The sequence below is a fragment of the Astatotilapia calliptera genome, chromosome 7 (genome assembly GCF_964374335.1).
Source record: "Astatotilapia calliptera chromosome 7, fAstCal68.1, whole genome shotgun sequence".
Taxonomy (NCBI): domain Eukaryota; kingdom Metazoa; phylum Chordata; class Actinopteri; order Cichliformes; family Cichlidae; genus Astatotilapia; species Astatotilapia calliptera.
The window spans coordinates 50,086,936-50,099,118 of NC_137428.1; the positions used below are offsets into that span (position 1 = coordinate 50,086,936).

At 42.4% G+C, this 12,183-nt stretch overlaps 1 long non-coding RNA gene across 1 annotated transcript; it reads left to right on the forward strand.

Annotated features, from left to right (window-relative positions):
* The first annotated feature begins 6,648 nt into the window (after nucleotides 1-6,648).
* Nucleotides 6,649-10,775, forward strand: LOC113026444 (uncharacterized). Its single transcript, XR_013910573.1, has 2 exons — nucleotides 6,649-8,293; nucleotides 8,675-10,775. It is a non-coding gene; the product is annotated as an uncharacterized LOC113026444 (long non-coding RNA).
* Nucleotides 10,776-12,183: the final 1,408 nt, after the last annotated feature.

The window sequence follows — 12,183 nt, forward strand, 5'->3', positions numbered from 1 at the left end:
CTACCAAAAGGAAGCCAAGCCCTGCCACCCTTTACAACAAAACAAGGTGTGATCACATTGATGCCACAATGGACGACTGATCAATGCTCCACTACCAAAAGGAAGCCAAGCCCTGCCACCCTTTACAACAAAACAAGGTGTGATCACATTGATGCCACAATGGACGACTGATCAATGCTCCACTACCAAAAGGAAGCCAAGCCCTGCCACCCTTTACAACAAAACAAGGTGTGATCACATTGATGCCACAATGGACGACTGATCAATGCTCCACTACCAAAAGGAAGCCAAGCCCTGCCACCCTTTACAACAAAACAAGGTGTGATCACATTGATGCCACAATGGACGACTGATCAATGCTCCACTACCAAAAGGAAGCCAAGCCCTGCCACCCTTTACAACAAAACAAGGTGTGATCACAGGGCTTGGCTTCCTTTTGGTAGTGGACAATTGATCAGGAAGCCAAGCCAAGGTAAATGCAGACTACAGATACCATGGCAGTGCCAGGATTGTGAGTGATTGCTGAAAATGTTGAAATGTACTCACTCACTTTTTATAATTATTTGTAAAAATGTGTACAAATGGTTGATTTTTTGTACTGTTTTTATCAATAAATCTCAGCAACAAAGGACATACACCCATGTGTGTTGATTTCTCCCTAAGATGGCAAACTGAAACACTCCAAGTTGGTGACTTTTGGAGATTTGTTTCCCTGGATGATTGAGAATGCATCAAGATGAAACACAAAAGGAAGCTCACCGCTTTTAGCAGCTCCCCCACCCCCTCATCCACACACCCCCACTCCCCTCCCTCCAGAATTCCCAGGTAACAACCCAATTTACATATGAATGACTAGCCAATTTAGCTTCCACTTGCCTGAAGCTAAAGCTTAGCTAAAAGCCTACCAGCCATTTGGCTGCTCTCCGGGTTTTAAAGGTAGAAAGGTAGAAGCCTGGGACTCCCAGTCTAGTGGACGTGGGAAATGTAATTCCTGCTTAAGCTTACCTTGATTAGTGGACATTTGCCGTTTGCTATTAGCTGAGCAGCAAAACAAATTTAAGCAATAAAATTTGCAAACTTAATGGTTGCAGCTTTTGTCTAAAAATACAGAAACTAGCCAATGCACAGGCCTAACAGGCCTTCAGCCTGGAAAAAAAAAATGGCACCACGTGGATTTAACTAAACAAGCAGGTATGAGTCTTCCATTGCAAATGGATGACCAAGTTTTTCCATCAATGGATTTTTTTCCCTTCCCTGCAGACACATAATTGGCCACCACAGAGTACAGACCTCAATCCCATTATGAATCTTTGGGGATGTGCAGAGGAATAGGCAGCAGTCTGAGTCTCCAATCATCAACTCAAGATCTTGGTGAAAAATTAATCTAAATCTGGGCAGATTTAAATGGTGAGGCAAAAGCCTATTGAAATGATGTAATGGAAAACCTAAAGCAGGACCATAGCTGTGTAACATTGCTGGCCAGTAGGAAGGTTGTTATTGGTCAGAACTAGCTTGGCTCAGCTACAAGCGCATAGCTTGAAGCCTGGCAAGGCTTGTGATCGTGATCTCCCAAATCCATTGTTCCTTTAAGATATTTCTGTAATATTCTGTTCACAGGGACAGGACAAACTGCCAGCATTAAAGAGGCCTAAATGTAGGGAAGCAACCTAGATTTTGAATTTCTATTCATGGATTGCTCCTTAAAGTTGCTGCAAGCCTTCAGGGCATTTAGAAGAACTATTTAAATTACATTCACATCTATGTTTTTATTCAATATTTACCAAGTAGACCCACAGTATCAACACAGCCTGCAAAACCAACATCATTAAACGATTCCAGCCCAATAAACAGCTCGAAATATCTAATCTCCTTTCTTTGCGGCTCATTTTTGACAGTGAAGTGGCGCACGATAGAGGCTTCGACACAGGGGCTCATTAGCATATTAATGACATAAAATAACAGGGGGCGGCTTTCAAACAATGGTTCTTCGTGTTGAAATGTGCCATTCCCCCCCCCCCCCCCCCCCCTCTATATCTAGCTTGTTGAGCGTGTGATCAGACACACACTCAACAATAGTGGCGGTAATGAGAGCCTGCAATACCCTCATGAGTTGTCAGCAACTGAAAAGCTCCATTTCTCATTCTTAAGTAGGACACCCACAATTCAGCCATTACATTGTGCTGTCACAGGCAGTTTAAAATCAGGCTTGACAGGAGAAATCTCTCAAAAATCCACCTGTAATAAGTTGAGCCATGTTCTGCAAAGATTGCGTGAAAGAAAAACCAGACCACTGCAGATACGATCATGTCATAACTTCATGCGGAAATGACAAAGTGCTTTTAGCAAACTGTCATTAGACAGTATTTGTTGGGGATTATTTTCAGCCCCGGATTAATACACATTTGGTGATGTGAAGTGAGTATTTAAAGTTAAGCGGGGTTGAGTCAAAGCAAACTACAATGCCCGTGTTCACAGTAATGAAGGAACAGATTACAGCCTCCTCGTTTTTGAACCATGAATGAATGGCGTATGTAAAATATGGAACATCACCGGGACGGTCCTTAGCTCATGACATGCCATGTCAAACATAAGTTACAAACTCATGTTTCAAGCAGGTCATGAACAATTAACAGTTATGGGTAAAGTCCAGGTGTATATGTGAGACCCTACACTTTAAAACTGCACTGCAATTTCCAGGCCGGACATGTACAGGGCTTTCATGACAAGCGCAGTGTGGCAATATCAAGTGTGTTTTCCGTGTGGTAAAATCTCTCTGTGTGATCAAACCAACACAGACTTCCTCCTTTCTCTCTAAATCTAACTTCCTGTTTGTCAAGATAGTTACGACAAGAGGAAAGCACCATCCATTACTCTCGCTCTTGTTTAGTGTAAAGAGAAATTCATGCATCTTCGCCAGAGTGAATTATTTTTCCAGCTGCAGTAAATCATTGTGCAGCCCAGTAGGTTGCTTTGTCAGTGAGTGCTTTTATAAAATTGTAATTTATATAAATAAAGAGAGAGGAAGGAAGACAGAAAGTTTTACAGTCAGTTGATGACAGTTTAATTTTAAATTAGTCCACAAGATTTCGTAAGGAAACGCAAATTTCTGTAGAACTTATCAGTTGCTAATTTGCATTTTCTTCTCCACACGTCAAACCACAGCAGTGCATTTGAAGTGAGGAAATTTAACATTTGAATATTACTTGAAAAATAATTGTGAACTATTTTGGAACCTGGCTGCAGGAATTTGATCGCACTCGGTTGCAATCAAGTAGTGCTGGGGACAGTTTTGGCTCATTTGACTGCATATATTGCTAAAAACACTGCTCACACTGCAGTAAACAGTTGGTGCTGAGAAATGACTATACATACAAACACTTTGCAGAGGCATGACTTTTACATAACCTGACGTTTCCAACCCCACCACTCATCTGCTTACACTGCAGAGTGAGAATCATATAGCTTACTGTTCTTCCCTGCAAACATTACATGATCTTCACTGTGAAACATTGTCTTCCCCGAATATGGTAAATGTTTATCATTAGGTGAAACAAAAGAGGAACAATGACATAAAGATTAAAAAAGGATTGTGTCAGGAAGGAGCAATTCAGACATTTTGTTAAAACGAACAGCTATAAATACATATGTTTGCTCTAGTAGACACACTTTACATGCCCAAACTGCAGGAGGCACACACACAGAGGTTATTAAAGAGGAAGCCAATAATGAATACTAGTTTATGGGAGTCTTTTCTCTGAGATCACTAAATGCCTGCAACAATATGGTTACCTTGAGTAGCAGGGTCCACATGAGTGTCCCCAAGTTCAAATGAGCATCAGGATCGTGGAGACAAGTGATTTAAAAATGTCCAAGGCAAAGCAGTCAAAAGTCTGGCTGTACTTCACAGCAAAAGATGCAAACTCAGCAGCCTGCAACAAGTGCTTTAAGGTGATACTGTGCAAAGGAGGTAACACCTCGAATCTGATGAAACACCTGGCGACACAGTGTTTTTTTAAAAGCTGAGAAATGCACCATATTTGATAACTTGCTGCAAGACCTCACATCAAGCACATCTACTGCGGGTGTGTTGCCTGTTATCAGACCTTGAGCAATATGCTCCAAGAACCCGAAGAGGAGAGTCCTGGACCCTAGCCCTGCCAGTGTAGCAGAAATGATGACGGATGATGATGGCAGCAGCAGCCGTTCTTCTCTCGGTGAGTAGCTTAATGTTGTTCATGTGTAATTTACGTTGAGTAGGTGTGATGGCATGCCACACATGGTAAGCTCCACACCTCACCACCCGTTGATTCACTTTAGTTTAATTTACAGTCACTACTTTAAAATATTCTACTTATTGTTCAATATTGTTTCTTTATTAAATTTATTTATTTTTCCATCACACCTTCCAATGTTTATATGGCGTGCACTAGTGATGGCCCGCTTGAAGCTGACGCTCCGGTGCGTGTGTCACAAAAATCGACACACCGCTTCAGAAGCACTGTGTCAAAGCTTGATTCGTTTGACCACAGTCAAGTGATCAGTGACGTCCGAAGCTTCATTTAGAACCTAACCGCTTCGGTGTCTGATTCCCTGGTTTATAAGGGAATCAGACACAAATCGCGGGATTTGTGGAGTGTTTTGATGGTGACAGATAGTGAACCACTGATATTTCTACTGAGAGATTTGGAGCCAGTGAGGAATAGAGGAGGTTCTGTTGTGTGGGAGTATTTTGAGTTTATTTTGGTCGATCGGGTGGGTTTTCCAGCTTTGTGTTCTGGCTGTTTGCTTTTGTTTTGTGCGTGTTTATTTTATCTGAAAACGGGGAAAACTCAAAATGTCAAAAATCTGATTTTCATAATATAAATATCATTAAATAACTTTAGAAAAACTTCCATTTGACTCTTTACATTTAATGTTATAAAAATATATATCTTATTTTTTTAAATTAATCTTAAAATGTTAGTCTGCAAAATGTGCAGCAATTTAATTTATTTATTATCTTTAGCTGATAGTTGGTGGGGCCCAGGTAGACTGTATAACTGCATCTCTACCAGTTTCTCTGCACTCCAGCCTCCTCTGTGCCATGTGAAGGGATTTTCCTTAATGCAGGAGAAATTATCTCCACGAAGAGGAACAGGTTTGGCCATCGCACACTAGAACAAATTCTCTTCTTAAATAAAAATGAAAAAGGGCTACTTTAAATGCATCATGTTTTTAATTTGCAAGTTCATAAGCAGGTCAAAAATATGTATAGGAAAATGTCCACTGTTACACCCCGGCCTAGGCAACCGGGGTGCAACGTAGAAAAACAAAGATAAGGAAAATAAAACCACGAAGGCTCTCCACCAAAATCCCAAAACGAAAATATCCCATGACGAAAGTATTAACAAACCCATTCACAACTATTTACAACAGACTATTTATTTACAACAAAAACACCAAACTATTTACAACACGGGGGAGATCGCGACCATGACATACTGAAACACAAGGCTTAAATACATAGAGGGAGCAATCAGGAAATGGACCACAGGAGGGAAACACAGCTGGGGCAAATTAGAACTGACGAGACAGGGAAAATGTAAACTGAACACACTAAGATAACACAGACTTTCAAAGTAAAGCAGGAAATACATAAGTCATGCAAAAACAAAACACCGACACACCGAAACGTAACACCACCGAAAATGTCCCTAATATAATATTATTTATAAATATGCCTGTCCGGCGATTAATTGCATAAGTACAAGGAGGTAGGACCTCACAGCAGAAACATACTCCATAATGTGTTGTACATTATTATATGTATATTATATGTAGCATGGTACTTTTCAATTATTGTATTTACCAACATCAAGAAGTCACAAGCAAAGAAAGACCAAACCATGGTGCATATTTAAACAAGGAAAGTTTACTGGTCAAAATTATGTATTAAAGAAATAAACAAAAAAAATTTCACCCCCAAAAATACATGTTTAAAGCAACACAGCGGTGGCCCAATATCAGACAAAATTCCACTCTGTAGAGTGAGCAGTCATGATGAAGCAGTTGGTTTTATTTTGTGGATTCAAGCTGCTCTTCATATTTTTGGCCACCAGATGTCACCAGAGAGGACTGTGTTGAAAAGTTTCGAGTAATGAACCGTTTTTCAATACAAGCTTCAATGCTTCAGAAAGCTTCATTTGGCCATCACTAGCGTGCACACATATTAACCTTGCAAGGTCAAAGTTCTGTTGTATGTTATATTAATACATCTTTCTTTGTTTGAGTTACCTGGGGTTTGGCTTCTCCTCCTGTCTGGCAAAAGGTGTGGCAAAGGGCTGGGAGACCTGAAGTACCACTGACAGCCTAATTGGATTGCACCACATGCTTCATTGCCTGGGGGGTGTTTCATGTTTGTTTAATTGTTTTGTATTAGTTGGTTATATGGCAGCCATCTTGTTTTCCCCATGTGTGTCATTTGGTTTAGCTAAACCAGTATTTAAGTTCCCCTGTGTGTCATTTCAGCAGGTCAGTTTGTTATATGTTTGTGGTTTTGTTAATTATTATCTTTAGTTTAGTCTATTGAGTTGACCTCTTTTATTGGTCTGCCTGTTTTGGCTTTGTTAAATATATTTTCATATTTTTGGGTCAATAAAACCCCATTTTTGAATTAAAACCACCTGTGTCCTTTATGCTTTACTGCTTGGTCCCTGACAGTAGGCTAACCACGTTATTAAATTAATGCATGTAAGGCGAACTAGCAAACACCGTAGTTACGTAGTTGTCTTCTTGTTTGATGGCAGATACTCCCTTCACCCTGGCCAAAAAGTCTAAAATGACCAAAGAAAAAGTGGACGAAATTTATAGCCAAAGATCTCCATCCATTTTCGACGGTGGAGTCACCATAAAAAAGACTGCTAAAAATAAAATTTTTGGACAAAGTTTGTGTTCTCCATTCTTTAAGCACTGGTTTGAGCACTGTTTTAGCACCGGCACAGTTTCAAAAGTACCGGTTTGGCACCGGCATCGGATAGAACCTAAACGACACCCATCCCTAATTCCCGGTTGTGCTTACTGACATCGAACTGATTTTATGTGGTACACGGCGCTCAAAAATCTGTCAAATGTTTCAGTATGTGTTATGAAAACACTCGTTGAATCATTAGTTTTGCCATATTTAAATTACTCTTCAGTGCTTTGGTCAAACGCAACTGAAAGAAATTTGTATAAGTTGCAAATGGCTCAAAAGGAAGCCGCTTGTTTAGTTCTAAACTGCCAATTTCTATTTAGAATTGCATACACCTGATCTGTCTTAGTCCATTTTTACCTTGCTCAGTTTTTATTTGCTTTTATACTTTTATGACTGTCTATGTCTAAATTGTATTTTACCATGTTTAATATATTTTTTGCTGCTATTGCTCATGTGTTTTTGTAAGGTGACCTTGAGGGTCTGAAAGGTGCCTATAAATAAAACGTATTGTAACGATGATTAAATGTTATTTTACAGTGACATGTTGGTTATCTCTGCACACTGTTGTTATTTCTTTAAGATACATGTTTGGTTGTGCTGCAGGAAATAGGGAGTTAATGTGTGCAGGAAGGGGAGGGGGGTCCTTGTTGTTGTGTGACTGTGCGGGGCTGAAGTGAAGTGTTGTACGAGGGCACTCTCCCCGGAGTTAACAGCCCATTTGCCCGTGTTGCCGAATAAACAGAGAAACTGGGATCCAACAGTCTGGTTCTTTTGAACGTTACACTGGTGTCAGAAGTGAAGAAAGAAAGAAAGAAAGAGGAAAAAAAAAAGAACCCAAGACGCCCGACACCCTGTTGCTGGCAACGCTGACCGTCACGAGAGACGAGGATGTTGCCGGGCAAGATTAAGAAGGAGACGGAGGAGAAGGAGGTTCGTCCGCGCTAGGGTTGCAAAATTCCCGGAATTTTCAAAGATGGAATCTTTCCATGGGAATTAACGGGAATTTATGGGAATAAACGGGAATTAACGGGAATTTATGGGAATAAAGTGGGAATTTTCAAAATTGAAGGTTGGCTCTTCTTAGGGAACTTAAATATAGTTGAGGAAAGTATATTTTAGCATAATATTGACAAAAACAAACAAATGCAATTCAAATACACTTGAATATCCATGCCATTCCTTAATCACATGTACAGAGCACAAGCTTGCTGCATGGCTATTGAGACCACCTACTGGCACTGTGCATGCCTCCATCACATGTACACATGGACCACACTTTTGAGCCTGAAGGACAAAGAGTATTAAAGGCACACATTTGAGCCTGTGGACTTAACAAGTGAGGTAAGTTTTGATGATATTATGGGAAAATATATTCATTAAATGTTTAAATTGTGAATATCACATAAAATGTATTAATCTGGTAGATAGCAATCTGATAAGATGCTAAATAAAATGCTAGCATCTGATAAGATGCTAAATAAAATGCTAGCATCTGTTAGATGCTAAATAAAATGCTAGCATCTGTTAGATGCTAAATAAGCCATAGCTAGTATAACATAAAGAAGATGCTAGCTTCCTCATTTGGTTGTTTTGTTTTGAAGATCATTCCAGTTGTTTGGCTAGCCTTACTATTTATATCTGTTTATTATCATATTGCAATTGTATTATTACGATCTCTTGCATTGCATTAGCATTTTTACAAGCTCTTGTTTTATTTTACAGAAAAATGCCACGTGCGCTATCTGATGTGTGGAGACATTTTACACCAGCTAATGTACAAGGGAAATCTGTATATATGTCTAAGTATTGTGATGAGACGTACGTGAAGAATGCCACAAAAATGCAGCAGCACATTGCAAAGTGCAAAAAAATTCCTCAAGGCCCAACACATGCAGCTGCCAGGAGTTCCACTCAAGGGGAAAATGAATCTGTTTCAGCTGTATCAGAGTCAGATACCCACTCATCAGCTCCTGGTCCCTCTGGCATCTTTGATTTTATGGATGACACTAGCCAGAAAAACGCAGATAAGTGTTTCGCTCGTGCAATCTATGCAGCTGGCTCACCCCTGATGCTGACATCCAATGTGTACTGGAAGAGATTTTTGAATGTTCTCCGACCAGCATACATTCCCCCAACCAGACATGCATTGTCTACTCATCTACTGGATGAAGAGTTCAGTCGAGTTCAAGCAAAGGTGAAACAGACCATTGACCAAGCTGACTGTATTTCAGTCATCTCTGATGGATGGTCCAATATCAGGGGACAAGGAATTATTAACTACATAATCACCACTCCTCAGCCTGTGTTCTACTAGAGTGTAGACACAAAGGAAAACAGACACACAGGCCAATACATTGCAGATGAGCTAAAAGTGATCATCAATGACCTTGGACCAGATAAGGTTTTTGCACTGGTCACTGACAATGCAGCCAACATGAAGGTTGCCTGGGCACATGTGGAGGAGACCTACCCTCATATAACTACTATTGGCTGTGCAGCCCATACACTAAACCTTCTCCTAAAAGACATAATGGCACTAAAAACAATGGACACTCTGAATAAGAGAGTGAAGCAAGTTCTGAAATATGTTAAAGGCAAACAAGTAACTTCCGCTACATTTCTGTCAAAGCAAAAGGAAAAGAACAAGAGTACTACACTGAAGCTTCCCAGCATAACGCGATGGGGTGGTGTTGTTATCATGTTTGACAGCCTTCTGAAGGGAAAGGAGTCTCTGCAAGAGATGGCCATATCCCAGTATGTAGGCATCGACAGTGACAACAAGAAGGTCATCTTGGATGATGTGTTCTGGGAAAGAGTATCTAGCAGTCAGAAAATCCTCAAACCTATTGCAGCAGCAATAGCGAAGATAGAGGGGGATGGTGCCATCTTGTCAGATGTCCAGTGCCTTTTTGCAGAACTCAAAGAAGAAATCCAGACAATTCTGCCCACTTCCCTACTACTGAAAGCAGAGGAAACGGCTGTGGTCAAGTCATTGGAACAGTGGAGGGAGTTCTGCATGAAGCCAGTGCATGCAGCAGCATACATGCTGGACCCCAAATATGACAAGGGCATACTTTCTGGGGAAGAGATGCCTATGCGGTCATTACAGCCATGTCTGACCACCTGGGTCTCGATAAAGGCAAAGTTCTAGGCAGTTTGGCAAAGTATCGAACAAAGCAAGGCCTTTGGAAAGGGGATGGAATATGGCAGTCATGCCAGCACATATCTGCAGCCACCTGGTGGAAGGGACTATGTGAATCTGAGGCCCTTGCACCTGTAGCCTCCATCCTCCTCCAAATCCCACCATCATCAGCTGCCTCCGAGCGCAACTGGTCACTGTTTGGGAACACCCACACAAAGGTTCGCAACAGGCTCACAAATGTGAGAGTGGAAAAGCTGGTCGGCATTCGGGCAAACCTACGGCTCTTTGAGCCTGACACAGAGCCATCCTCAACAAGGCTGGAAAGTGACACTGAAGAGGAAGACTCAGAGTTGGATGCTGAGGAAGTGGACATGTTGTTGGATGATGATGAGGTCCAGGAAGAGTCTATTGACTGAGCAAAAATGAGAAAAGAGGATTGCTTGAAGGAAGATTTGCATGTTTAATGGGACGTTTTGGAGGATAAGTGGCATTTTTCATTTAACCTTTTGAATGGGACTTTGTGGAGATTTTTGGACAGGGGGCATTTTTGAATGAGCGGGGTTAGGGGATGGTAATATTGAACTCAACATTTCTGTTTTTATTCATCCATGAAACAAGTTATTGAAACGTGTTCTATTCTACTGTACTTACAAATAAATCTGTTTAAATATCTGTTGAAAACATTTTGCATGGAGGTTTTCTTATGATTTCTGTTTATATTTATGCTTGGAAATAATATATTCCCAGTTAGTTCTCCTAAATTCCCATTAATTTCCATAATTCCCATTATTTCCATGGACAGTTTCCAATATGGAATATTTCCAAAATTCCCAAGCTTAACTTACCATGGAAATTTACCGGAAACTTTTCGGAAATTTACCGGAAATTTTCCGCCCCTTTGCAACCCTAGTCCGCGCTCGCTTGCCCATAGAGTGAGGGAAACGCCGCTGCGGCTGTCTGCTGAGGCTGGATTTTCTCCAGGTTTGACTAGGCTCGGGAACTTTTCGCACAGCGTCCGCGATTCCGGCGGGAAGGAGTCGACCTCGCTTGGCGCGCCGTCACGTGATGTAAACAAACATGGCGGCACCCAGCAAGCTGCGGCGAATATAAAAAACGCCTAAGTTCAGCGGCAAGACGCCATGGGATGTGTTTATTGCACAGTTTGAGCTGTTAGCTGTTGCAGCTGGCTGGTCTGAGGAACATAAAGCTCTCCAATTGGCTTTGTGCCTGTGTGAGGATGCAGCTGCATGCCTGCGGAGTGAGGAGCAAAGGGGAGATTATAATGCTCTGGTTGGGGCACTTCAGAGGCGCTTCGGGCAGTATAACCAACCAGTGCTGCTGAGGTCGGAGTTCCAGGAGAGCCCCTTCGCATTTTGGCCCATGAAGTCGAGTGTCTTTGCCGGAGGGCGTATGACAGCATGCCACCATCAGTGCAGGCGGAGTTAGCTCGGGACCAGTTCCTGCAGGCCCTGAGCCCTAAAGAGCCCCGTATGCAAACTCAGCTTGCTCGACCGGCCACACTCAGTGCAGCCCTGGAGCTAGCGTTGGAGAGGGAGATGCTTGCAGTATCCTCTGGGGGCGCTGATGACACACATGTGGTGAGGGCTATGTCAGCACCTGTGGAGCAGATGGAGATGCCAGCGGGCCTGTGCAGTTTGGTTTAGACGGCTTCTCTGCAGTCGCCTTCCCCTCGGGCTGGCCCACACCGCCGACCACAGAGCTGCTGGGGATGTGGACAAGTTGGACAAGTTGGACACCTCATCAGGCAGTGCCCCAAGCTTGTAGCGGTTCAGGGAAACGCCCATGGGCCCGTGTAGGTGGGACTACACGGGCCAGGGAGAACGACATCCCCACACCACCGCCATCTCCACCCGGTGCGGTCATCGCTGTGGGCTGGACCCAGGTTGGCGACTTTTGCCATGTTCCAGTGACGATTGGGGGGGTGTCCTGTACGGCCCTTCTGGACATGGGGTCCAATGCCACGCTGGTCCGACCCGATGTTGTCCCAGCCGGAGCTGCTGTGCAACCAACTAATGTGCGACTTAAGACTGTGACCGGTGATCTGGCCCCAATTAGAGGGAGGGGAGTG